Source organism: Macaca thibetana, chromosome 18 (genome assembly GCF_024542745.1).
Source record: "Macaca thibetana thibetana isolate TM-01 chromosome 18, ASM2454274v1, whole genome shotgun sequence".
In the NCBI taxonomy this organism is placed as follows: Eukaryota; Metazoa; Chordata; class Mammalia; order Primates; family Cercopithecidae; genus Macaca; species Macaca thibetana.
Genome location: NC_065595.1, coordinates 47,774,052 through 47,790,949, shown reverse-complemented (window position 1 = coordinate 47,790,949; position 16,898 = coordinate 47,774,052). Strand labels below are relative to the sequence as shown.

General features: G+C 36.9%; 1 protein-coding gene across 1 annotated transcript in view; it reads right to left on the bottom strand.

The window, feature by feature from the left end:
- The window catches only part of CCDC178 (coiled-coil domain containing 178), a 515,084-nt gene that overhangs the window by 1,491 nt on the left and 496,695 nt on the right, over positions 1-16,898 (bottom strand). The window lies entirely within an intron of this gene.

Sequence of the window (16,898 nt, the reverse complement as noted above, 5' to 3'; positions counted from 1 at the left end):
AAAAGAAAGAAACAACACACATGCACACACATACACATACAAAAGAGTACTTAATAATTAGTAAAATGTGTGTATAAAATATGTATAATATATATTTATAACTACATGCTGCAGTAATGTAGGATCCCCATCGTTTTCTTCTTCTAAACGTAAACAAGGGCCAAAGAAACAGCACATAAAAGGTTAGTTTCTGATGAGCTTTGTCTTAAGGTTTATTTATTGCAAAGTAGTTTTCCCAAAATATTATTGTGGATAGGAAAACGCAGAGTTCACTTTTGTTTTTGGAGGTTAAGAATACGTACTATAACTGTGTGCTCTGATTTTCAGTATTGATTTGGTCTGCTGCCATTCTAAATGCATGTTATAACATGCATTTATACATATAAGTGTTTTTTTTGAGCCATAATACATATAAGTGTTTTTTTTTTGGTAATTATCATACGTCTCACCCCTCAAGTGTTATTTATAGTCTCTACACTAAAGACTAAATTACTTTAATTACCCAAGAAGTGAAATAATCCCTTAAAAGGGTTAGCTCTGGATGTCTGGATGTCACAATGTCGTCATGAACATATTTTGTAGAGATATAAGGCTATATACTTAAGCAGGTAAAAAATAGTCTTATGAAAACTAAGTGATTAATTCCAACTTAAATATTTGATAACATATGCGTTAATATGTATTTCTTGATGATGGAAATACGTCTATGTTTATTTTATTTTATTTTTTTTGAGACGGAGTCTGGCTCTGTCGCCCAGGCTGGAGTGCCGTGGCCGATCTTAGCTCACTGCAAGCTCCGCCTCCTGGGTTTACGCCATTCTCCTGCCTCAGCCTCCCGAGTAGCTGGGACTACAGGCGCCCGCCACATTGCCCGGCTAGTTTTTTGTATTTTTTTTAGTAGAGACGGGGTTTCAACGTGTTAGCCAGGATGGTCTCGATCTCCTGACCTCGTGATCCGCCCATCTTGGCATCCCAAAGTGCGGGATTACTGGCTTGAGCCACCGCGCCCGGCCTGTCTATGTTTATTTTTAAGAAAGATACTTAAATATCATTTTCATCTAGTAATAGGAATATAACTGAAAAAAAAAAAAGATTTTAAATAAGAGATAAGAATGAAACATTGAAAAATCCGTCTGAATAAAGCCTGAAAAACTCATCCTACTTTTAAAGGATTTCATAATTGGGTTCAGTCAAGTTATATAAAAAGAAGTCCCATGAGAATAGTCAAAGGTGGTAGAAATCTTTAATTCAGAAATGAAGATATCATAGATATACAGAATACTTGGTCAATTAATGGGCTAGGAATGTATTTTCTTTTTAGTGGGAAAGAGAACTATGTTTTAGTATTTGTAAGAACTTATGTCTTGATTTGGAGATAGCACACAACAGTAATGATGGTGACTGAGCCTTGATTCTTGAAGTAAAAGACAACACACAGGATAAATCCACCTGTATTTTATTTTGTCATCAGCACTAATAACCTTCATGAGTCAGTGTGCAGATAGGAGCATGGTAGATGGGTTCACCATCATGATTTCTGGCTTCAGACACTAGTCAGTAATCAAACGTTAGCTCTTCCATATCCGAAATGTTTGGGTCTCTATATAGAAACACACACTCTATTATAAACATATAGATAGACAAATGGAAGAAAAATGAATCTAAATTTTGAATTGTATGAAAACTTTAACCAGATGAAGTCTTGCTTTAAGAAAGCTAACTACAATTGATGTGTAATTTGAATAATAAAATGCCAGTTTACATTCTCTTAATCTTAATTAGCATTACAATTACATTCTGGATATTTAAGAGTGTTTCTAAAGTACTAAAAAAGAATCCATTTGCTTAAATTGGTAGACTTTATTTTTCATGTTCTGTTTTTAGTATTTGCTTGGGAAATAAATATATTTTCATGGTGAAAATCAACAAAATGATTGATCCAAGGTCAAACCAAGCCCTGTATAAATTATATAGAAAAAGAAGAAGTCCCTTTTGAATTAATGAAATTTGTAAAATAAAATTTATAATTCTGTGAATGTTTGTATGAAGTCAGCATATAGTCTTATCTTCAAATCTATCTTTCATTAACTTTTATCAACTTTTCTTTTTTTGCTTCTTGCAAACTTCATAATGCAGATATTAGATCTCATAATATAATTTACTGATTGATACCAGAGATAAAATATTTTACTTTTTGTTCCTAGATTAGGATTCTATCTTTATATTAGTATAGTCACTATTATGAATTTTTTTTTTGTTAACTTTTATTTTAGGTTCAGGGGTACATGTGCAGGTTTGTTATATAGGTAAACTTGTTCGTTTAGTAACTCATTTTCTCCCTCATGGGGGTTTGTTGTACAGATTATTTAGTTATCTACGTACTAAGCCTAGTGCCCAATAGTTACTTTTCCCGCTCCTTTCCCTCCTCCCACCCTTCACCCTCAAGGAGACCCCAGTGTCTGTTGTTTCCTTCTTTGTGACCAGGAGTTATATGAGTTATTTTAAATAATGAATTAAAATGTTTATAGGACTATAAAAGAAAAAGACCCAGGTAGTCCCCCTTATGCAAAACATTGATCAGAAAAAAATGAAATCAGAATCAACCTCCCTTTCTAAACTTGCTGAATTTGCTTTATGTGGGAAATGATTTTCTGGGGTGTGTTAAGAACATACTTGAGGTGCTATGGGGAGACATAGGAGGTAGAGCTCCTCAGCAGTGTTGAAATATGGTAGAAACTCAGTAATAAAGCTTTGAGGGTCAGGGAATGACATTTGAAAGGACAGTGGGGCACATATTTAGCAGACTTAATAGAACAACTGCAGTTTAATGATTTTTTTTTTTTTTTAAATTCTGAAAGACACTTACAAAGTTGCTTTAGACCTCACAGTCCCAAGGGCAAGAGGGAACTTAACTCTGCAGATCTGTAATGTGACGTGCAATTAATGCTCTATGAGCCGTTTGCCGGAAAAGAGTTCAATGGTCATCAGTTAAAACACTGTGATGATAATTTCAATTACTAGCTAATTTCTAGATTTGAGAATATACTTTATTTTTTAAATATGATTACATTCCTTTCTGAGTCCTCATATGAGCTGAGAGTGAAAATCTTTGGCGCTTGTCTATTCAACAGGAGCATTCTGCTATAGGAAAACGATACAAGTAGGGAACAACTGAACAGGAAAACATGATTTTTCAGGAGTGTTGTTTGGAAAGAGGAGCCCATTTTTAAAAGAGATATATTGGCAAGATAGCAAACAGCCGTCCTAATAATTTATTAGAGGTTTTATTACATTTCATCAAGAAGAAATCAGAGGTCACTTTTTAACTGAAGCAATTAAGTTATAAAAAAGACTCTTTCAAAGAAATCCAACAAGAAGAAAGCTAAAAGACCTGCTATTTCATCTTTTAGACAAGAGTGACACTTGACCAAATGCCAACAGTATGGGCAAAGGTGCAGATGGTAAACGTACGGAAGTTAGGTCCAGCTACTGAGCTTAGCCCCAAATTCAACATGTTCCAGAACTTTTGAAGGAGGAAAGATGTGAAAGCACATGCTACATTGTGTCTACTTGTTTCTTAATTCTATGTTCATGTGTTGCTTTGATGTGATCACGTCAAGGAATAAACTTCCAGTAGAAAGAAGCCAAACTTCATAAAAGGATTGATGAACCTCTCCTCAAGAAACTACTACAATGACCTGAATATAGCCCTTCCTTAATAAGTTATTGATGGCAGTGTTAATAATTCATCTACTCAAAACAGAAATAGTTCTGTTTCTGTTGCTATCCTACCCAGTTGATCACATAAAGAGAAAATGGGAGGATATATAGGATCCATTCAGTAGTTATGGTCATCTTTTCTCCTACCATAGTAAATGAGTCTGAAGTTCACATTGCTTGTAAAGTCTTTTGCACTAGTGTTTTGGAAGGGTAAGTGATTAGGTATATTCATTGAGAACACAGAGAACGGAGTGACCCACCAGAACTTTCTCTTCTTACATCGATTTCATTTTGAATATCGCCACACGTGTCCTGGAATTTAGTTTAGAACCAGCTAAGATGAGAAGTAGACTTGGGGCTTGACAAACATACCACTTCCAGATCAATCTTGGCAGCTCTCTAAGTGAGTTGTAATCACTGTAAATCTTCTTTTACAGTTGATTTATATTGCAATTAAGGCAGAGAAGAAGCACATACAAGGCCAAAAGTGGAAAAGTAGCACACATTTTTCATGGAAAGTTTTTTTCCCCATAAGTCAGAGCACAAGAGAGTTTTCTAAAAAAAAAAAAAAAAAAAATTATGAGGAACTAGTCATGCTGACTGACATGATATGGCAGAATGTTAAGTCATCTGTGTTTTCTGTTTAAATGTATATATTTCAGTTGATTAAAAAAGCACATGGTGAATTGATCTTGCAGCTTATAAAAGCTATATTTCAGCTTCGGTGTTTTTTATTCTTTTTTTTAATCAAATTATCTCCCAAAGCATTTTGACTGAAGTTTATTAACACAGCAATGCCTCTATTAATGCTTTGCAGTGCACTCTTGCAAAGTTAAGTAAGAGACATGACTTTTCCTATGCATACTGATCATACCTTCTGAAGGTCTAAAAGAACTCAAGATTGCATAGCTGAGTGGTTTTGAAGAAAGAAAATTGTTACTTTGTCTTTTTTGTCTTTTTTTTTGTGCAATGTTATTAGATTTTTGGCGGAGAAGCATTCATAAGAAACATTATATTGCTAGATTTTAACTGGTATTTCAAATATTATCAGATTTCCAAAAAAGTAAGTTAGAAATTCAGAGACCAAAGCAGCTAGCTGCAGGCCTTTGTGCTGAGGTTGGGGGAGATTGGAAGGAGAATCATGAAGCTGAATGATGAGGCTGCCTTTCAGGGAACGTGGTGTAAGGTTATTTAGATTAAGGAGGAAAATAATCACATCTTTGACAACATACCAAATGATGGAGAGAAAGTGATCCTTTCATTTTATATATAACAAAGTGATAGTTTAAAAAGAGGACTACTTATCCTAAACCAATATACTCTAAGGGAGGAAAGTATTTCAAGCATCCTATTGCAGCCAGTTAATAAAGAAAATTTCACGTGAATTCCCTGTTGAACAAATGATCATGCTCCATGATCTTGCTCAATTTTGGGGGGAAAAATTAAACCTGTAGGTAATAATAGGTCTTATTTTTTTTCTTTTAGTGCTTTTTTTAACCTAGAATTCAACATGAGTGGCAAAATTCCTTAAATTGTTCTTGTAAATAAAATTTGATACTATTAATACTTCATTTTTTCTATTTCTAGACTTATCACTAAATTAATTAGCAGGAGTTTAATCCTACTTGTGTTTTGATTCTCAGAATATAATCAGCAGAGAGTAGCCCCGTGCGTTTTCTTGAGAAAGACCAAATATTTTGTGGCAAAACATGTTGTAATCACTGAATATTCTATTCCACTTTTTCAAGAGATATAAAGCACTACAGTATGATTACAGATATACTGAAATTTCAAAAATCAAATCCTGCTTAACGTTTTAAAACTCAGCATTTCTGAAATGTATTGTCCACTTGATCTTTTATCAGGTAACACAACATATTAAGATTCAACCAGATGTATTCAGGAAAACTGTAGTGATCTGCAGAAAAATAATTAAGTTAAAATGAGATCTTGTAGTTACAATGTATGGACATTTCTCTTTCCTATATTCATGCAACAAATATTTATTTGCCTCTGTTATTTCTAAGGCATTGCTCCTGGCACAGTGGAAGATATTGTGGCTTAAAGTGGAAAAATAGTACACATTTTTTTTTTTTTCAGGGAAGGATTCCCCTACCCCCAGTAAACCAGAGCACAAAATATGGTTTGGCCTCAAGGGACATAACTAATTTATCACAACACAGGATGTGATATGGTCACAGAAAAGTGGTGGTTTTGAGGAGAGAAATACCACTTCTGGCTGGAAGTTTAGGGAAATCTAATAAAAGAGATGAAGTGTAAGCTGGTCTTTGAGAGACGACGCAGGAGATGGAAAAGCATAGATCTATTTAGGGAACATTAAATATATCAGTGTTCAGAACTCAGAGCATGGCTAAAGATATATTTAGGAAGGCAGACAGAAAATAGATGATGACAGATATTGCACACCAGGATTATCTGCTGTAAGTGATGGGGAGGCATTGATGGGCCTATTTTAAAGAATCACCATGTCTGTAGTACGTATTAATTGAGATGTGGCTATGATATAAGATTTCATTTCAGTAAGCCACAATATGTACTTACATATCCTATTTGGAAGGTTTATGTTTTTTCCCCAATGTGTTCTTACAGCTCTTGCTTAGGCACCATCTTCATAACCAACTTTTTAGCTATGTTGGGAAGTTTCTTGCTCACAGCTTGTAAGAAAAATAGCGATATGGTTTGACTGTGTCCCCACCCAAACCTCACCTTGAATTGTAACTCCCATAATTCCCATGTATTGTGGGAGGGATCCAGTGGGAGATAATTGAATCATGGGGGTGGTTTCCCCCATGCTGTTCTCATGGTAGTGAATAAGTCTCACTAGATCTGATGGCTTTATAAGGGGTTTCTGCTTTGGCTTGGCCCTCATTCTCTCTTGCCTGCTGCCATGTAAGATTTGCCTTTTGCCTTCTGCCATGATTGTGAGGCCTCCCCAGTCACGTGCAACTGTGAGTTCAATAACTTTTTTCCTTATAAATTACCCAGTTTGGGGTATGTCTTTATCAGCAGCATGAAAACAAAATAATACAAATAATATTCTAGCTGGTCATTCATTTTACTCATTGTTTGTGAACTTATTTTGATTGTTTTAAAAATTGAACCCACACAAATCAGAGATTTGTCAATGCTGTATATCCTTGGAATTGTAGGCTATATGTTCTGAAGGCAGTTCTAAAGCTGTTAGCAATAGAAGGATACTTAGACCTCATTGTGACTGGGAAATGACTTGCATATATAAGAATATTCGACAGTCACATTACTTAATAATCTCGTGAGTTTTCTGAAATATACATTTGTGAATATGAACATACTCCCCAAGTCTGAAACTTTAAGTTGTCAATTATTTGATTTACTTTAGATTGCTGATTACATGAAGTTTGACTTGGAAAAGAGGCTTATATAAAACAATTTAGCATTGCATTTTAATTTTGTTACATAAACAACATTTTGTTACATAATTTTGTTACATAAACTTGTTTAGTTATGTTACATATTTAATTTTCCTACATGTTATCTTTGAATTTCAACAATTTAAAAACTAAGGTGTTTCAGCTCAATATGAGCTTTCACTTTAGTAACTGTGTAAGCACAATTTGGAGAAGACCACATGGCTTAACATATTGAAGCACTTAAGAGGCCTAACCAAATCAGTTATTTGGCAGGAAATGACCTAAATCTGAAGGTTCATGCATTCTAAAATTCCTACAAATTTGGTGTTTTTTTTTTTTGAGCAGATCTTGTATTGGTGATGTTTGTGTCTTGTTTTTACTGTGTTCATGCAGAGATGACTACAACTTCTTTTATATTTTTAATTTGATATTACACAGTTTTTAATGTTGAGAACAAAAAGGCTTAGATATTCCAGGTATTAGTTTAATTGGGCCCAATTTTAAGTGGGCTTTAAGTGTTTGCTTTAATTTTTTTTTAACTTTTACATAGTCTGTGGCCGAATTATCTTTCTTTATGTTAAAAGCTTTAGGATAATTGTCTCTTGACCATAAAGTTAGCTTAATTTTGTGCCGTTTATGAACTACGCTTCCCTATATTACACTTGGTGTTTGGAATAGGCATCAAGAAAAATCTTGTGTTTGGGTACAGCCTTGTTCCTCACACCACTGGAATTCCCATATAACCCACTTCTAGGGATGCTCTGTGCTCATCAGAGGCCCCCAAATAATTTTTACTGATGAGAGTAAGTGTGACACTGTTGATGAGCTAACCTTGTAGATGGTTGACTCTTAGGTAAAATCTCTTAAATTTGCCCTAAAATGCAATTAAATCACTATTCTTGTGAATTTGAATTTTACTGTTATCTCCATATGGCTTATCCCCCACTTTTCTTCAAACTCTCTTCATCCTGATTGCTTTGAAATTAGTATTAGGACAGAGAAATATCATTTGAAAAATATTTATTCAAAATATTTAGACCTAAAGGAATCAAGACTATGAATGAAATACATAGTTATTATAGACAACACAATGAATGATCACTTTGTTATTTTCTACAAAAGTTTCTATATACTGATCTTCAAATTATTCACAAATTACATGCTCCCCGAGGACAGAAATTGTATCCAATCATCTTTATATTTTAGAACCTAGTCTGGTGCATGGTCTTTTGCGAATATTTAGTCTAGATTTGCTGAATTGAATTATAATTATTATTAACAAATACAGGAAGGAATAGTAACTTTGGATCTTGTTTTTGTTGTTGTTGTTTTTGTTGTTGTTTTTTTTCTTTTTGTTAGTGTCTTTCTTTTTTCTTTTTTGAGATGGAGTCTTGCTCTGTCGCCCAGGCTGGAGTGCAGTGGCGTGATCTTGGCTCACTGCAAGCTCCGCCTCCTGGGTTTACGACATTCTCCTGCCTCAGCCTCCCGAATAGTTGGGACTACAGGCACCTGCCACCATGCCTGGCTAATTTTTTTGTATTTTCAGTAGAGATGGGGTTTCACCGCATTAGCCAGGATGGTGTCGATCTCCTGACCTCGTGATCCACCCGCCTCAGCCTCCCAAAGAGTGTCTTTCTTTTATCTATTATAATGTCTCCAGGGAATGACTAAATGGTTGAGACACTGAGGTTGGAGGAACATAAGAAAAGGGCCACTCTTCTTTGGTATAGCCGAGGGGAACTTATAAAGAAGATCTTTATAGAGGTATGTACAACCAGGATCCTAACAATAACAAGGCAGTCACGATCAGAAATTGCTAGGTTTGAGAAAATAACAAGATGTGTAATGGCCCGATCATAGAATATGCATTAACTCTAAGAAACTGCAAAATATTTTCTGCAGTGGTTGTACCATTTTATATTCCCAGAAGCAGTGTATGAGAGTTTTAGTTTCTTACCATCCTAGCCAACTTTTAATACGATCAGTATTTTAATTGTAGCCATTCAGATAGGTGTGTAGTGGTATCTCATTGTGGTTTTAATTTGCCTTTCATAAATGACCAGTGCTGTTGAGCAGCTTTTCATCTACTTATTTGCCATTTGTATATCTTCTTTGGTGAATTGTCTATTGAAATCTTTTGCCCTTTTCTTTTTATGAGTATCTATTTACCTAATATTGAGTTTTGAAAGTTTTCTTTTTTTTAACATTTATATTCTGGATACAAGTCCTTTATCAGATATATCCCTTACAAATATTTTCTTCCTATATGTGACTGGTCTTTTCATTTCCTTAACAGTGTCTTTAGAAGATCAGAAGTTTTACATTTTGATAAAATCCAATTTATTATTTTATTCTTGTGCTTTTGGTGATGTAAGAAATCTTTGCCAATCCAAGTTCACAAAGGTATTCTTTCCCTAAAATCTAGACGTTTTATAATTTTAGATTTTATGTTTAGGATTATGATTAATTTTGAGTTAATTGTTGCATATTGTCCAAGGTAATGGTGAAATTTTATTTATTTTCACATAGATATGTAATTTTAACGGCACCTTTTCACGAAGAAATTATTCTTTCTTCACTAAGTTGTCTTTGCAGCATTGTAAAAATACCAGTTTTTCACAAATGTGGGCTTATTTTATATCCCCTATTTTGTTCTATTCATCTATTGATACATTTTGATCCAATGCCTCATTTTTTTGGTTACTGTAACTTTATAATGAATTTTGAAATTAGGTATCATAAGTCCTTTAACTTTGTACTTCCTTTACGATGTTGTTTTGACTATTCTATGTCCTTTCCATTTCCCCATGGGTTTTAAAACAAACTTGTCAATTGTTATGAAAAAATGTCTTGGAATTTCCATTCAGATTGTGTTGAATCTTTAGATCGATTTGGGTAAAACTGGCACTTTAACAATATTGAATCTTCTGACTCAGAAACGAGGTACATCTCGATTTATTCAGGACTCCTTTAATTTCTCTCGGAAATGTAGTTTAGTTTTCTTTTGTGGCACTGAAGTATAAATTACTTCACATTTTTGATGTTATTGTATAGGCATTGTTTTCTCAGCTTCAATATCCAATCATTGTTAGTGTCTACATATATATGTATATATATATATAGCATATTGATGCTATATTATGCAAACTTACTAAGCTCACTTGTTAGCTTATGAGCTTCTTTGCAGATTTAATTACATTTTCTATATGGATAGGCATGTTATCTGCTAATAATGACCATTTTACTTCTTTGCAATCTAGATGCAAGTGATATTATATCATTTCAAAAACAGTATAAAACCAGATAATAGTACATTTATTCTCTATTGGTTTCATGCAATTGCCATACTTTTTACTTACACATATTTTATAAACTATTCAATATATAGTCATTTGTTGCTTAAACAATTGTCATTTAAAGGTGTTTTAAAAATAAGAAAATCATCACACATTTCTTCACGTCATTATCATTTTGGAGCTGATCATTCCCTTCAGGAGACCTGTATTTCTATCTAGTGTCATTTTCTCCTTCTTCCTGAAAGACTTCATTGAACATTTCTTGTAGTGCAGGTCTGCTGGTGATGACTATTTTCAACTTTTGTATGTCGGCAAAAGTCTTCATTTTGCCTTATTTTGAAAGATACTTTACTGTGTATAAAATGCTAGAATGACTTTCCCTCCCCATTACTTTAAATATGTTACTCCACTCCCTTCTCATTTGCATAGTTACTTATGAGAAATCTGCTGTTAACCTTCTCTTTGTTTGTCTGCACATTACATGTCTATTTTTATCTGGCTCTTCTAGAGCTTTTTCTCTGTATCACTGGTTTTGAGTAATCTGATTACGATATACCTTGGTATAGTTTCTTACATATCGTGAGGTTGGGGTTTCTAGAGATTTCTGTTTCTTTGTTTATAGGTTAGTTTATAGATGAAAAAATTAACCATGATGTTTTCAAATATTTTCCTGTTCTCTCCTTATTTTCTTCTCTATCATAGACTCAAGTGTCACATTGATTAGGTTGACTGATGACATTTTACAGCTAACTGGTACTCTTCATTTTTAAACCTATTTCTTTCTTTCATTTTGGACAGTTTCTATTGCTGTGTCTTCAAATTCACCAGTCTTTTTTGTTAGGCAATATTAAATCTGCCATTAATATTTTTCTATGTATTTTTCATCTCAGGCATAGTAAGCTTTATTTCTAGAAGTTCAGTTGGGTGCTTTTTATATCTTTAATGTCTCTATTTAATTTATAAACATATGGGATACTATTATAACTGTTTGATGTATTTGTTTCCTAATTTTAACTTCTTTATCAGTTCTGTGTCAGTTTTAATTGATTGGTTTTTCTCTTCTAATTGGTTGTACTTTTCTGGGGTTTTTTGCAGGCCCGGATCTGATATTTCCTTGGATGCCATACACTGTGCATTTTACCTTCCTTGGTGCTGGATATTTTCATATTCCTATATATAGTTTTGAGATTTGTTGTGGCATGCAGTGAGGTTACTTGAAAATAGTTTGATCCTTTTAAGCCTTGCTTTCAAGATTGTTAGGTGGGAATAGAATTATGTTAGCCTAGAGCTAATTAATCCCTACCACTGAGGCAAGACTTTTCTGAGGATTCTACCCAACTCTCCACAAATCATGAGCTTTTTTATCCTTTCAGATAGAAACAGGTCATATGTAACAACCAGATATTATTTCCACAATATTTTGGATGACTCTTTTCATGGGTAGAAAACTTGGGTAGTTTTCCTAGAAGCATTTGCTGCTCAAAGGGTTATCCAAGGGAGACTTCTGCAAACCTCCAGAGAGTCTCTGCAAGGCTTTCGTCCCTGATACTGTGTCCTGTAAATTCTAGCTGCCTTTTTCTCCTTGAATTCTCAGCTCCATTTACTCAATTCACATAATTTGCTGGACTCTGCCTCTATTCTTCCCACCTACATCATAATTTGTAAAGTCACTCAAGGCAGCAAGATAGGATAATTGTAGGATTCACCTTGTTTGTTTCATTTCTTTGTGGGATCACTCATTTCTTAATTGATGACCAATGGCTTGAAAACTATTGTTCCATATACTTTTTTCAATGATTGGTTATTTTAGGCAGGAGGGTAAATATGACTCTGGTTACTTAATTTTGGCTGGATGTGGATGTCTCATTTGATTTTGTTTACTTTCAGTAGTACTTTTAAAAACATTTTCTGGTTTCCAACAGTTACAGTTACCCAACAGTTTCCAACTGTTACAGTTACAGAAACTGGTGATATTGTGTCTGGACTTGGTTTCTACCAGTGGATTCTTGGTCTCGCACACTTCAAGAATGAAGCCACAGACCCTCATGGTGAGTGTTAGACTCTTAAAGATGGTGTGTCTGGAGTTTGTTCCTTCAGATGTTCCGACATATCCAGAGTTTCTTTCTTCTGGTGGGTTTGTGGTCTTGCTGACTTCAGAAGTGAAGTCGCAGACCTTTGCGGTGAGTGTTGCAGCTCTTAAAGGTGGTGTGTCTGGAGTTGCTTGTTCCTCCCAGTGGGTTTGTGGTCTCGCTGACTTCAGGATTGAAGCCACAGACCCTCGCAGTGAGTGTCACAGCTTATAAAGGTAGTGTGGACCCAAAGAGTGAGCAGCAACAAGATTTATTGTGAAGAGTGAAAGAGGAAAGCTTCTACAGTGTGGAAGGGGACCTGAGTGGGTTGCCGCTGCTGGCTTTGGTGACCAGCTTTTGGTCCCTTATTTGGCCCCGCCCACATCCTGCTGATTGGTCCATTTTACAGAGAGCTGATTGGTCCATTTTAGAGTGCGGATTGGTGCGTTTACAATCCTTTAGCTAGACATAGAGTGCTGATCGGTGCGTTTTTACAGAGTGCTGATTGGTGTGTTTACAATCCTTTAGGTAGACACAGAGTGCTGATTGGTGCATTTTTACAGAGTGCTGATTGGTGCATTTACAATCCTTTAGCTAGACAGAAAAGTTCTCCAAGTCCCCACTCGACCCAGGCAGTCCAGCTGGCTTCACCTGTCAATCTCCCCTCTAAACAGGACACCTCAACTACTGTTGGGAATTGGGTGATGACCACTCTAGCTACTTCCTGGTGGATAGGAGCAAAGAAGGGGCCCTACAGTTGTAGTGTCCTCCAGAGGGGAACTCTTTAGTCCAGTGAAAGGGCCAGCGGGTGGGTCCAGGGGTCCTCAGTAAAAGTTGTTAGTTGAGCTCATTTGGGGTTCCATTTGTAAGACCATCTGTAGCTTGATGGACTCAATCCTAGAGGAAACAAATTTGACAAGGAGGTTAAAAATACAGGGCCTGAAGGCGAGTAATAGCAATATGACTGCCAAGGGACCTAGAAAGGGGAGAAGCCATGTTGCCCAACTCCGGAGGTGGTATAAGAGTTTGAAAGGCATTGTCTCATTTCAGAAGCCTTTTCCTGTAAATGCTGGGTGGCATCTCTTACTATCCCTGACTGGTTAGTGTAAAAACAACACTCTTCCCCTAAGAAGGTGCAGAGTCCTCCTTTCTCAGCAGTGAGGAGGTCTAGGCCTTGGTGGTTTTGGAGAGTCACTGCTGCCAAAGAGTCTATTTGGGATTGTAGAGTAAGGATAGATTTCATTATTTCTTGCAAACTGTCTGAGAAATCCTTTGAGAGTGTGTGGTAGTAGGATAATACATGTTACACTGTTAACTTTTATCAAAGTTTACTTTTGTTGAAAACCTTGTAAGTTTGGGATTTTAATTTTTCTTTGCTATTAATAAAACCTCTTTCAGTCCATATTAACTAAGAATTGGTATAGATGGCTCCTTCCTGATTCTGAAAGTACTTTAAGGTTTGGCTGAGTGCAAACAACTTGTACATTTGAGCAGACCAATTATTAAGCAATTTCCCTAACTTTGCTTCCTTATCACTTACTGAATACCCATTGTGTGTTTTTTCCTTAATCACCCAGGAAGAACCATCTATCATCCTGTCCTGAAGGGAGTTCCTCCTAGTTCTGGTTTGACCTTTGTATGGTAATCAGTTAAGATTTAGATCCCCTGTTAGGAAACCTGCTGGGTTAAGGATTTTTGAGAAAAAGGCTATAGGTTGTCAGTGGCCTCAGTGCTTTCAGGCTACGTCCTTGTTTACACTGACAAGGTGGTATTGGAGTGTTATAGGGTTACAGAGAAGACCTTCAGTGATCAATTATAGGTTTTAAATTTACCCTGGCTTTTAAAGGAATAGGGTACCCTGTTTTTTCTTTACTACTACTATCTGTCTTTCTCTTTGACTTCTTCTTTGTCTCTCTCTTTCTGACTCCCTCTTTGTCTGTCTCTTCTTCTCTCTCTTTGACTTTCTGTGTCTCTCTTTCTCTCTCTCTGACTACCTCTTTGTCTCTTTCTCTTTCTCTCTGTCTCTTTGACTTTCTCTTTCTCTCTCTCTCTCTGTCAGCCACTTATGCTGTTGTTGCCACCTCCTTGGGTTTTTACACTGCATGCAATAACTCCATGGTTTCCTTGTGATATTTAAGGGGGGGTCCCCCAGATGTTAGGAACTCCCTTTCTTTCCATATTGCAGCAGGGGCATGTAGGATTAGATAAGCATACTTACTATCTGTAGCAAAGTCTTCCAATTACAACTGAGGAGGTGGGAATAATACCTGTTTACAGGCTGTCCCAGGATTCCTCGGATGGTAATGGGCCTTGAGGACGGCTGTCCGGGACAGCAGATTAACACTAAGAAAGCCGCACTAGTGTCCAGGAGGAAGTCAATTTCCTGTCCCTCAATGGTTAAATGTACCCAGGGCTCAGTGAGGGTGATGACATGAGCTGATGCTTGCCCCAGGCACCCTCGGTCCTGCTGTTGGATCATCTGGTTGGGGGCTTCTGGCTCAGAGAACCTTTGCCCTCTGGGGCAGTGTGCCTTCCAGTGATTGCCTCAGCATAGTGGACATGGATGAGGGGGTGGCTTGTTTCTTGTTGGACAGTCTTTTTTAAAGTGTACTTGTAAACCACACTGATAACAAGCCGTGCCAGGCGACTGGCCTGCTCCATTTTCTGTCCTCTCTGAACAACCAAGGTTTGTTTGTCTGAGGGCCATGACAAAGGCTGCAGCCTTTCTCTGATCTCACTTTTCCTTTTGGGCCTGTTCTTCTTGGTCCTTATTATAGAACACCAAGGTTGCTAGGTTTAATAATGCCTCCAGATTTTGTTCAGGGCCCAGGGCTCACTTTTGGAGTTTTCTCCTAATATCTGTGGCTGATTGAATAATAAACTTATCTTTTAGAATCAATTGACCCTTGAGTGAATTAAGTGACAGGGGCATATATTTTCTTAAGGCCTCCTCCCATAGCCAATCAAGGAAGGTGAAGGATTTTCTTCCTTTCCCTGAGTTATGGTGGACATCACTGAATAATTCATGGGCTTTTTTCTAATTCTCCTTAGTCCTCTAGAATGTAGGTGAACAGGTGTTTGTGACTCCAGTCCCCATGATCTGAGTCAACGTCCCAGTGGGGATCCATACTAGGGATGGCTTGCTGACTGGTAGGGAATTTGTCCCTTTCTTCATCTGTCATTCTGTCATTTATGTGACTAAGATACCAGGTATCTCCAAACTGTCAGGCTGCAGCTAAAGCCACATTCTTCTCATTAAAGGCCAGGGTTTGATCTAACAATAGCATGACATCTCTCCAAGTGAGATTGAAGGTTTGCCATAGACTCTGTAGGACATCTTTATACCTATCAGGAATATCTGAAAGCTTCCCCAGGTCTGCCTTGATCTGCTTTAAGTCAGAGAGGGAGAAGGGGATGTGTAACTGGGTTGGGCCAAATTCCCCTCCCCGTATGGCTTGAAGGGGACATAACTGATAGCCCGGAGGGGTTTGTGGTCCTTTGGAGATTTAGTTGCTTGTTTCCTTCTGGGTGGGAGACATTAGAGGAGGCTTACCATTAATAGGAAGGGGAGCAATAGGGAGGCTAAGATATGGGGGTAAGCTGAGAGGTCCTCTTGTGGGAAGTAAATTGCAAGCTTTGCATAGTTGTGGATTCTCCTTCAATGAAAAAAAAAAGCTTGGGGTATTTCACTCCATTTGCCTTCCCTCTTACAGAAAAGGTCAAGCTGCAGGATAGTATTATAATTTATACTTCCCTCAGGTGGCCATTTTTCTCCATCAGATAGAGAATATTGGGGCCAAGCCACAATGCAGAAAAAAAAATGATCTGCCTCTTTTACAGGGTTTGTGGGTCAAATTGGTCCCAATGGCTTAGGATGCATTTCAAGGGTAAGCCTGTAGATGCCTGAGTGTTTCCCATCTGAAAGACAAAACCAGCCATGGTTTTGGTTTGTTTGTTCCCCACCCCCACCCAAGAACCCGCAACGGTCCCTGGACCCTGCTGATCAGAATAGTTGCGCTCACTGACGCAGCAGCAGAAACACTAGTTTTCCTCCTAAACCACAAAGAGGACCAAGGAAGCTCAGATTTAGTGGCCCTTACCAACACATTCTTGAAAACCTGCACCCTTGCTTGTCCTCCTAGACCACAAAGAGGACCAAGAAAAATCAGATTTAGTGGCCCTTACTGATGCATTCTCAAAAACCTGTTAAGAGTCCTAAGCATTGTCCTGTTAGTATTGGGAATTTACCCCTGTCCTATAAAGATGTTATGCCCCAAAAATGAAGTGGAGGGTCATACCCTGAGGGAGGAAAGGGATCTGATCTCCAGAGTTGGAAGAGTGATGCTTTTTGTCCTCACTTATATGAATAGGAAAGATATCATTTCTGAGGCTCCCAATATCCT